Raw genomic sequence first — 9,614 nt, forward strand, 5'->3', positions numbered from 1 at the left:
TAGGAGCAGAGGCCCAAGATGCTGCGAAAGTCCTTGGCGCACGTTGGCACGGGAAAGTCTTTCACTGCCCGGATTTTATCTTGATCAGGACGGACACCAGAAGAATCGACGAGATGTCCGAGCACAGAAATTTCACGACGACCGAAATGGCATTTGGACGAATTGAGTTGTAGCCCCGTGCGACGAAAAACAGATAGGACCGTCGATAGGCGTTCTAGGTGCGTCGCAAAAGTCGGAGAAAAAACGATCACATCGTCCAAGTAACAGAGGAAGATGGACCATTTGAAACCGTGTAGGAGGGCATCCATCATTCGTTCAAATGTGGCTGGGGCATTACATAACCCGAAATGCATCACTTTGAACTGATAGAGGCCGTCGGGAGCAATAAAAGCCGTTTTCTCACGGTCCATGTCATCAACGGCAATTTGCCAGTACCCGGAGCGAAGGTCTATGGACGAAAAGTATTGTGCTCTATGGAGACAATCCAGGGCATCGTCAATGCATGGTAGCGGATAGACGGCCTTCTTGGTTGCCTTGTTTAGGTGAGGATAATCTACGCAAAATCGCCAACTGTTGTCCTTTTTCTTAACTAGTATAACAGGGGATGCCCATGGGCTGCAAGAAGGTTCAATGATGCTACGAGAAAGCATCTTATCAACTTCGTGTTGAATGATGTCTCGCTCGGTAGGAGAGACGCGGTAGGGTCGCCGATGGATTGGGCTCGCATCACCGGTGTTAATGCGATGTTTGACAACAGATGTTTGTCCGAGAGGACGGTCTCCAAGGTCGAATGAGTCCCAGTATGAGGCAAGGAGGCAACGTAGTTCATTGGCACACTGGGGTGGAAGGTCGGGCGCGATCATTTTCCCTAGGGCATTCAAGTCTGAAGGGGAAGGAGGCACATCAAGAGTTGCGCATGAGGAGTCATCAGCAGGTAAACCCGAAATCTGGTAGTCTCGGGCCGGCGTGATTTGCGCAAGTGATATGCCGCGCGGGAGAACTTGTGCACAAAGTCCAAAGTTCACTAGTGGAAGACAGGACGTGTTGTCCGTAATGGTAATGACGGTGTGAGGAAATGCGACGTTATGCGTGAACAGGACATCCGGATTAGGGGATACGATGTAGTCACCGTCTGGAATGGGCGGAACGAGTGAAACACCTATGTAGGTAACGACTAGGTGAGGGAGACGAATATGCTCTGTGGAACATAGCCGGATCGGAGCACTATCGGGGCGATCAATAGCAACAGGTAGAGCGAGTTGCACAATACCAGCAGAACAGTCTATCAAGGCGGAATGGGCTGAGAGAAAGTCAAGTCCCAGGATTAGGTCGTGAGGGCAGTGTTCTAGGACATAGAATAAAACAGAAGTATGATGATCGGCGACACTCACACGAGCTGGACACATGCCAATAACGGCCGGCGTTCCCCCTTCGGCGACTCGGAGCACAGGCGACGGGGAAGGAGTAAGGACTTTCTTGAGACAATGGCGAAGCTGAGCACCTATCACAGATACATGCGCGCCAGTGTCAATCAGAGCCGTAACAGGTACACCATCCACGTTCACTTTGATGAGGTTCCGATGTGTGGGCACGGTCAGAAGAGGATTTTGGCGTCGGGTCGGTATAGCAGATTCACCTCTAGGTGCTGCACCTGTTAGTTTTCCGAAAGCGTGCGCCGGAAGGAGCTGGGGGACGGTGACCGACGCGAAGTGGGCGAGCGGGAGAAGCGGCGATGTGGCGAAGGAGAGCGGCTAGAGCGGGCTGGCCGAGAAATGTCGCCAGGAGTTACTGGTTGCATGCGCGGTGGGAACCGAGAAGCAGCATGAGGCGGACGGTCGGATGGGAGATAGGGCCAAGGGGTCGAATTCCACGAAGAGCGGCAGTGACGTTAAATATGACCGATACGGCCACAAGTGAAGCATATTGGCCTGTCGTCTGGAGTGCGCCATTCAGCCGGGTTGCGATACCGCGGAGGGGCATCCACGTTGCGAGGGCGCATGGCAGAGGTGGACGAAGCGTAGTCAGGCCGATTAATGGAGCAGACGTTGGTCAAGCCAACGTTGGCCAATTCCTGGCGTACGACGGTCAGGATCAGGGAAACGGTGGACTGGCAATTGTCGGAGCCAAGGGTTGGGGTTTGGATAGGAGATGCGGCCTCGATTTCACGCCGGATGATGTGGACGATGTCATCAGAGCGATTTGGCGTGGGCAGACTACGGAGGTCTTCGCAGGTTGACGTAGCAGCCGTGTCGGGGAGGCGGGGAAATAGGTGGGCAATGCGGCGGCTCTTGGCTTCTTCAAACCGCCGGCATTCGGTAATGATGGCTTGTACAGTAGAGAGAGAGAGAGAGAAACGAGAAGGGAAAGGTAGGGAGGTTAACCAAGGACGTGCCCGGTTGGCTACCCTACGCTTGGGGAGAGGGAAAGGGGAAGAATAGATAAGGAGCGAGAATACGAAAAAAACACATAAAGAGTCAGTTATTCACACAGTCAGTCGCAGAGGAAGGTCCACTGTCAGCATGCAATTTGTGCGGCTGCGATGAGACTCTAGAGCACCTTTTGTACAGTAGAAGAATTCTTAAACACAAGGAGGTGAAAGGCATCATCTGCTATGCCCTTAATGGCATGTGTGACCTTATCAGCTTCGGAATTCTCGAATCCACTTTGCGGCACAGAGCGAGCACGTCCTGGATGTATGTGAGGTAGCACTCAGTGCACGTCTGGAAACGCGAAGCGAGGTCTTTTTGAGCGGCGCGCTGACGTCCAACAGGCTTGCCAAACAAATTCGTGAGCTTCTGTTTACAAATGTCCCAGGTGGTAAGTTCCTCCTCGTGGGTCTGAAATCAGACGCGTGCCGTTCCCGCGAGATAGAATATCAAATTAGGCAGCATGGCGGTCTGGTTCCAGTGTTTGCTCTTGCTCACCCGCTCATAAAGTTGAAGCCAATCTTCAACATCCGTGTTGTCAGTGCCGGAAAAGGTGCCGGGGTCGCGCGGTTGTGCCAGAATGACGGTTGGCGTGGGGGCCGACGAGCCCGAAGCATCCTCGCCTTGAGCTGGCATGGTAGATGCAGCCAAGGAGCGCCCGCTGCGTAAATCCGTCTTGCGCTTGAGCCCTCAAACTCCACCAAAAATGTTACGGGGAAAAGAAGTAAGAAATATATTTACAATGTATTTACAAGACTGGCAGCGGCTGACAAGACCATAGTAAGCACGCGGTATGGTATGGTATGGTATGGTATGCCTTATCTGATGGCGCATATCCACTGCGGGAGATTGGCCAAGATTTGGATGGAATTAGGCAATCTTTTTTAATACTAAAATCGGTAAAGCTAACTGGAGAAAATGAACAAAAATAAAATATTTTAGAATTCAAGAAAATCTAGTTGAAGCACTTATAAATTCCTCCACGGCTGAGCAAATATCCCTGTGGCACTTTCCAAGAGAGGAGGCTCCTAAAGAAAGGATGTTTAGAATAGAAAAGCTTAAACCAAGCTGTGTAAATTTTGATTCTAGAATATTTTTCCTTAAAGAAGAAAAACGGCGGCAGAATATGAAAAAATGATCTATTGTTTCATTCTCCACAAAATGGGCACAGAGGGGAGGGCACCAGACCAGCCCTGTGACGATAGACGTTTAATATTGGTACCCGACAACGTAATCGGGTAAAGATGACTTCAGTTTTTCTGGTGTGAAATGAATTTTTCGGCCAAGGGAATAGGAGGTGTCGATATTCTGAGAAATTAGCTACACCTGGGTTCAAGAAGTCTTGAATAATTCAATATCTCCTGAATCTAGTAGTCGTTAGGTAAGCTATTGTAGGAAGTAATCGTAATACAGGGCCACTCAGGGCCGCTCTCGCGAGACTGTCAGCTATTTCGTTCATGACTAATCCTTTATGTCCAGGCACCCAAAGCAATCTAATTAAATTTATGTGGGCAGGCACTAGAAAATGAAATGTACGTAAAAGGTTAGTGACACTATTTGCTGTGAGCGAGGAACATAAAGATAAAGAATCTGTTATTATTACTATCGCCTATATTGATGAATTTATTTTGCGTAGGGCTAGAACTACAGCTAGAAATTCAGCCAGAAATACGGAAAATAAGTCCGGAATCCTGATTGCGAATGACCAATCTAGAGCAGGAGAGAAAATGCGAATTCCAGATTTTTCTTCACACTGTGAGACGTCTGTCGCAATGACCGTACTTATAGATAAACTTAATTAATGGTCTTGTAAAAGGCCGTTTAATATATTATAAGAAAGGAGTTTTGTGTTGTTTGGGTAGATGTCATTGTGATGTTATTGGGTGCAGGATCACTCTAGAAAGAGATAGAAGCAGCACGCAGAAGCACAAACACACATCAGACTTGTATTGGACACGTAATACATTGAAACGGCACACACGTAACAGTTCCCCAAAATACGCTCTAGAAGACATGCAGATATATATAGGCTAGTTAAATGCTGTCTGCCTACAGTTCATGTAGAACCAGGTGTCGCCATGTCGGAGACGTCGAGGAGCCGGTGTCGGACAGCAGTGTCGGACAACAGGGTTGGATCGCCTCGTGGAACTCAGGTGGCCCTGCGCCACAGTCGATGTATCGGAGCCTCCGCGTGCCCGGTTACCCGATGGCGGGGTTTGCGCCCCGGAGCACACTGCAGCAGCCCACCGGATCACGTCCACAGCTGGCGAGGTAGCCCTGTGGCCGCTCACCCGAACGCTCGATCAGCCAGGCTCAGGACCGCCAGCCCTCCTGGACCAGTTGCCCAGCGGAAGAACTGGACGAGGTAGCCCCTCAGCTGGTGACAGCTTTGATTGTGGTGCAGACGTAGTGACGCGGGTGGCGATAGCTCCTATGGGCCGGGCGCCCAGCGAGGAAGCTCCGCCATCGAACGCCGAACCTCGCGCACTGCTCACGCCACGGGCCACGCTCTCTCGAGCCACGCTTTTCGAGGCGCCACTGTCGACGCTCACCAATGGGTGTCGTTGATGATGGTGACTAACTTAAAGTACATACCCACTTATGGGTATTGGCCAAGAGTCGGTGTCCTCTTCGCCACCGCACGGCACACTGTTTTCACATGTTTGTTTGCCACTCCCGCGTGCAATATATTATCACAGTCATCATATATGATTTGTAGGTTCTCTCGCACATCACAAATAGGTGGCACCTCTCAGATACGTACATTTGAGGGATTGATTAATGATTGTACAAAGACCACCTGGGGTGCATGAAAACGAGGCCAGTGAATTCCGAAGAATAGTGCAGGCTAGGAAATGAATATGTATTCTAATCTTGTAATAGGGGATTCATACAATTTTAAGACTGTTTGCACCGCCAGTAAACGAAATCTACACAATATTTAGGGCAACCTGACTTCTTGGTGTAGTATGCTATTGGCAACACATTTCGGTAATCCACAACACAGTCGTAGGGCTTCCCGCTCAAGCAGAACAAGGGGACGTAATTTATAAGCTGGCGCACCAGAAAATAATACACATCCAAATTCTAAAATGGGCCGCACATACATTTTATATATCATTAAAAGTGGATCTCTCCGCATTTCGGACCTACTGTTGCACAGCTTACGAAGCATACCAACGGCTCTCACTCCTTTTGTTAACTATATGGTCAATATGGCCGAGCCAGCTGAGGGAACCGTCATATGCTACACCTAAATATTTCACAGACTCCACTTGAGGTATAGTCTCGAGGCGATAAGATAGCGATATGTTAACGGGATCGTTAAGAGGGAAAACCAATATCGAGCATTTTCTAACGTTAAGTGAAAGGCGAATTTTGTTTAACCAGGTTTCTATGACATAGAGATAGTTCTGTAGTCGATGATATAGAGAGTGGATATCACTGTCTGATGCGAAGAAAGCAATGTCATCTGCGTATACGTATGTTTGTACATCTTGATGAAGAGGAATGGAACACATCAGAATGTTAAAAAGTAATGGTGAAGTGACAGCTCCTTGAGGAACACCACGTGATTGATTATAAATACTCGAGGAAAACCCTCTTAGAGAGCAGTAAAATGTTCTTCCATTTAAAAATTCATCAATCCAGTTTGAAAAATAATTTGGAATCTCTAGACTTCGCAATATATCTAATACGATTAAGTGTTCTACGCTGTCGTATGCTTTGAAAATGTCTAACTTCACGAGAGCACCTATTTGCCTCTGTCGCCGTGCTAATTTTATTCTACTTTCTAAGTCCACGTGAGCATGCCAAATGGAACATGATGGTCGGAATCCAATTTGGCAGGGGCTAAGCAAGTCTTTGTTCTGTATAAATTTAATCATACGGGCATATAGAATTCTTTCGATTAACTTAACCAAATTTGAAGTTAGGGCAATTGGTCTAATATTATCTATTGTATATCCTTCCCCATGATTTTTAAGAATTGGGATGATTTTAGCTATTTTCCACGCAGACGGAATCCATGAAAACCGAATTGAGTAATTTACAACAGCTAAAAGGTCATCAGAAGCTTCCTTAAATAAGATTCTGATCATAGCAGATGTTACCCCATCCACGCCGGGAGCTGAATCTGGAAGCTGCTCCACAATTTCAGCCAATTCCAACATAGAGATTTCTTTAAAATCATCTGATGCCATTCGTAAGCTAGAACAACTTGGCAATACGGAAGAAAATCTAATCTCTAATCCTTTCGCAATTTCTTCTAGTGATTGTTTTATTTCATCGCTACTTAAGATTATAGAGTCAATATTAATTTGACGCGGAAGAACTTTTCTACTGCGGAGAAAACGGAACATGTAATGCGCGCTTATTTTTATTGTTAGACAAGAAATCAAAATGCTTACAGTCGAATTCATCTTTGGCTTTAGAAACTGCATGTTTAAAGACAGCTCGAAAAAATTTATAGTAACTCCAATTTTGCGGACTCTGGTTATGTAATAATTTTTTTTCCAAGCAGCTTTTTTCTTTCTGTAGTCTCGGGTGCATTCTTCATTCCACCAAGGGCTGTAAGAATTTCATTTATTCAATCTAATCTCAAACTGAGCCTTTTTTCGAGAGTTTTCCAAAGCGGAACAGATAATCGGAGTTTTTTGTTTTGTAGGCGCATCAGACAGAGATGAAAGGACATTTCGTAAGCATTTTTTAAAAATGTCCTAGTTTATGAAAGTTAAAACCTGGTCACTCATAAATGTTACAGGACGGGCAACTTCAAATACTATTGGAAGGTGATCACTGCTTGTCGAACACTCAACAGTCGACTAAGAAGTTACGGAAAGACTCGGGCCACAGAATGTAAGATCTATTGAAGAGTAAGATCGACCTCGCACAAACGTAATAGATCCGGAGTTAACACACGTTAGCCGATTGTCCAACGACCAGTTCCATAATCGGGTGCCGCACAAATCTGTTCTTAAACCCCATGAGATATGGTGGGAATTGAAATCACCTGCGATTAGAATTTCACGTCCACAAGAGTTAATAACACTATCCAGTGTGCTAATGTCCTGTACGCACGATGGAAAATATGCATTAACTACGGTGAAGGGACAACATCCAGGAAGAGCTAGCTCTATCGCTAGGATTTCACACTCTGGAGTAGAAACTTGAAATGAAATTTTAGCCTTATGACAAATTATACATGAAATGAGTCTAATTAATCCGCCACCTCTTGTAGGACGGTCTAAACGAAATGATCTGTAGAATTTTATTGGAAAATATTTCGCAAGATTTAACCACGTTTCTTGCAACATAATTAAATCAGGATTGAGTTGAGAAGTTATACAAGATAAATCTACTGAAGCAGAGTATAAAGAGCGGCAGTTACACTGAAGCACTTTTAGCAATACTATGTTTTGGAAAGTGCAGCAGCCGAAACTGCCTTCTGTAGAATGCTTTGCTTTAGCACAGCACTGGACTGACGTTTCTTAGCTTCTGAGTGAGGACCGGGGGAAGAGTCTTCATTGATAGAAGACATGGTTCTTTTATATGCTCGAGAATTTTGTTCCACCTCTGTCATTTCCAAATATGTGTTAATCAGATTACTAGTTGTAGGGCCCGTGGAAGAGGAAGTCGAAGGTTCAATATCATCATTGGAAGGAATGGTATCTGAGCTTTTATGACTAGCTTGGGGCTCAGGATCAACTATTTGCGTTGTCACAGGAGTTGGGCAGGTAGTTTGCATCAAATGAGACAAATGACTAGAGATGGCCTGTGAGATACATTCACCCAGGCTCATTTCCAACCGTTCCATAGCTTTGGTAACTGCCTTTTCCACAGCGGGCTCTATAGTTGCAGTAAGTGATAGGTCCGTGGTAAGATTTTGTCTGCCTATAATCCCCGCCATAGCCAGATTCCCTTTCTTTCACAATGTTTATTGCCTCCATCCTAGAGCAGCGTCGTCGGTCTATTATTTCAATCACTTGTAATTCTTGAGCCCTAACAGAACAGTTAGAATAATCGGCTGGGTGATTTCCATCACAGAGACAGCATCGCTCTTCTTGGGCACTACACTAACTTTGAGCGTGTTCTTCCCCACATGCGCAACAACGTTGTCTAGACTTACACCCTGCCATAATATGGCCGTACCGCCAGCAATTACGGCATTGAAGCGGACGCAATGCCAGGGGTTCAACTCTGAACACAAGGGGCCACACCTTTAGTTCTGATGGGCAGGAAGTTCCAGCAAAAGTTGCAATCACCGATTCTGTTGGGACCTGCTTATTGTCTACCATTCGATTGCATCGGTAAACAGCAATTACTCCAGTCCCAGACAACCTCTCTAGTGTTTCAGCGCGAGAAAGATCAGCATCGACACCTCTGACTATTCCCTTAGTGCAGGCGAGGTGAGCAGGGATGTAGGCACTCACCGGTAATGACGCGAAAGATGAACACTTAAGCAAATCCGCGACACAGGTCTGGTCTGGCGATCGACACACGATACCTCCGCGGCCGAACTGCCTCACTTCCGTGATGGTCTGGTATGAAGATGTAGCAGCCTGCAGAGCTTTCTGGATCGCCTGGGGGTTGGTTAGACGTATAGAGCCTCCATTTGAAGGAACCAGAGCCACCGGGATGCTGCTCACACCCCTGCGGATGAACAAATCTAGAGGCAATTCATACGTTGGAGTAGAGGCCGTCCAAGGGGAAAAATCCCCGCCGGGGGAGTTCTTGGACATTAGCCTAGGATGAAGCTGATGTTAGAGTAAGTGATACCTCGATAAATAAGATTAGTAAAGCCTAATATCACCCAAAACCTGGCCAAGAGACAGGAGCCACAGCGAACGCTTCCGAACGCCAGAGCACGCGCTGGGTGAGCACGCGAAGCAATGGAATAGAATAGAAGAATAGAATAGAAGCACGCGAAGTCCTGAGCTTCGTCTTCTTCAAGTCCTCGCAAAATGTCTTCTTCATCGCTGTCACAATATTTATACGCATCTGTGGCACTGCTTCCGGTTTTATTTGTATGATTTGTACTGAACAAGAATTTGACAAGGAGCTTCTTAAAGGGCCCCTAAACCACCCAGAGGTCGAAATTTAGTTCTGTGGCTGTTGTGCACGAGTCTACAACGAACCCGTAGCCGCGAGAATTTTTCGAAATGGTGCCGTAATAGCGGAGTTACACGC

The sequence above is a fragment of the Dermacentor silvarum genome, chromosome 1 (assembly GCF_013339745.2).
Source record: "Dermacentor silvarum isolate Dsil-2018 chromosome 1, BIME_Dsil_1.4, whole genome shotgun sequence".
Classification (NCBI taxonomy): domain Eukaryota; kingdom Metazoa; phylum Arthropoda; class Arachnida; order Ixodida; family Ixodidae; genus Dermacentor; species Dermacentor silvarum.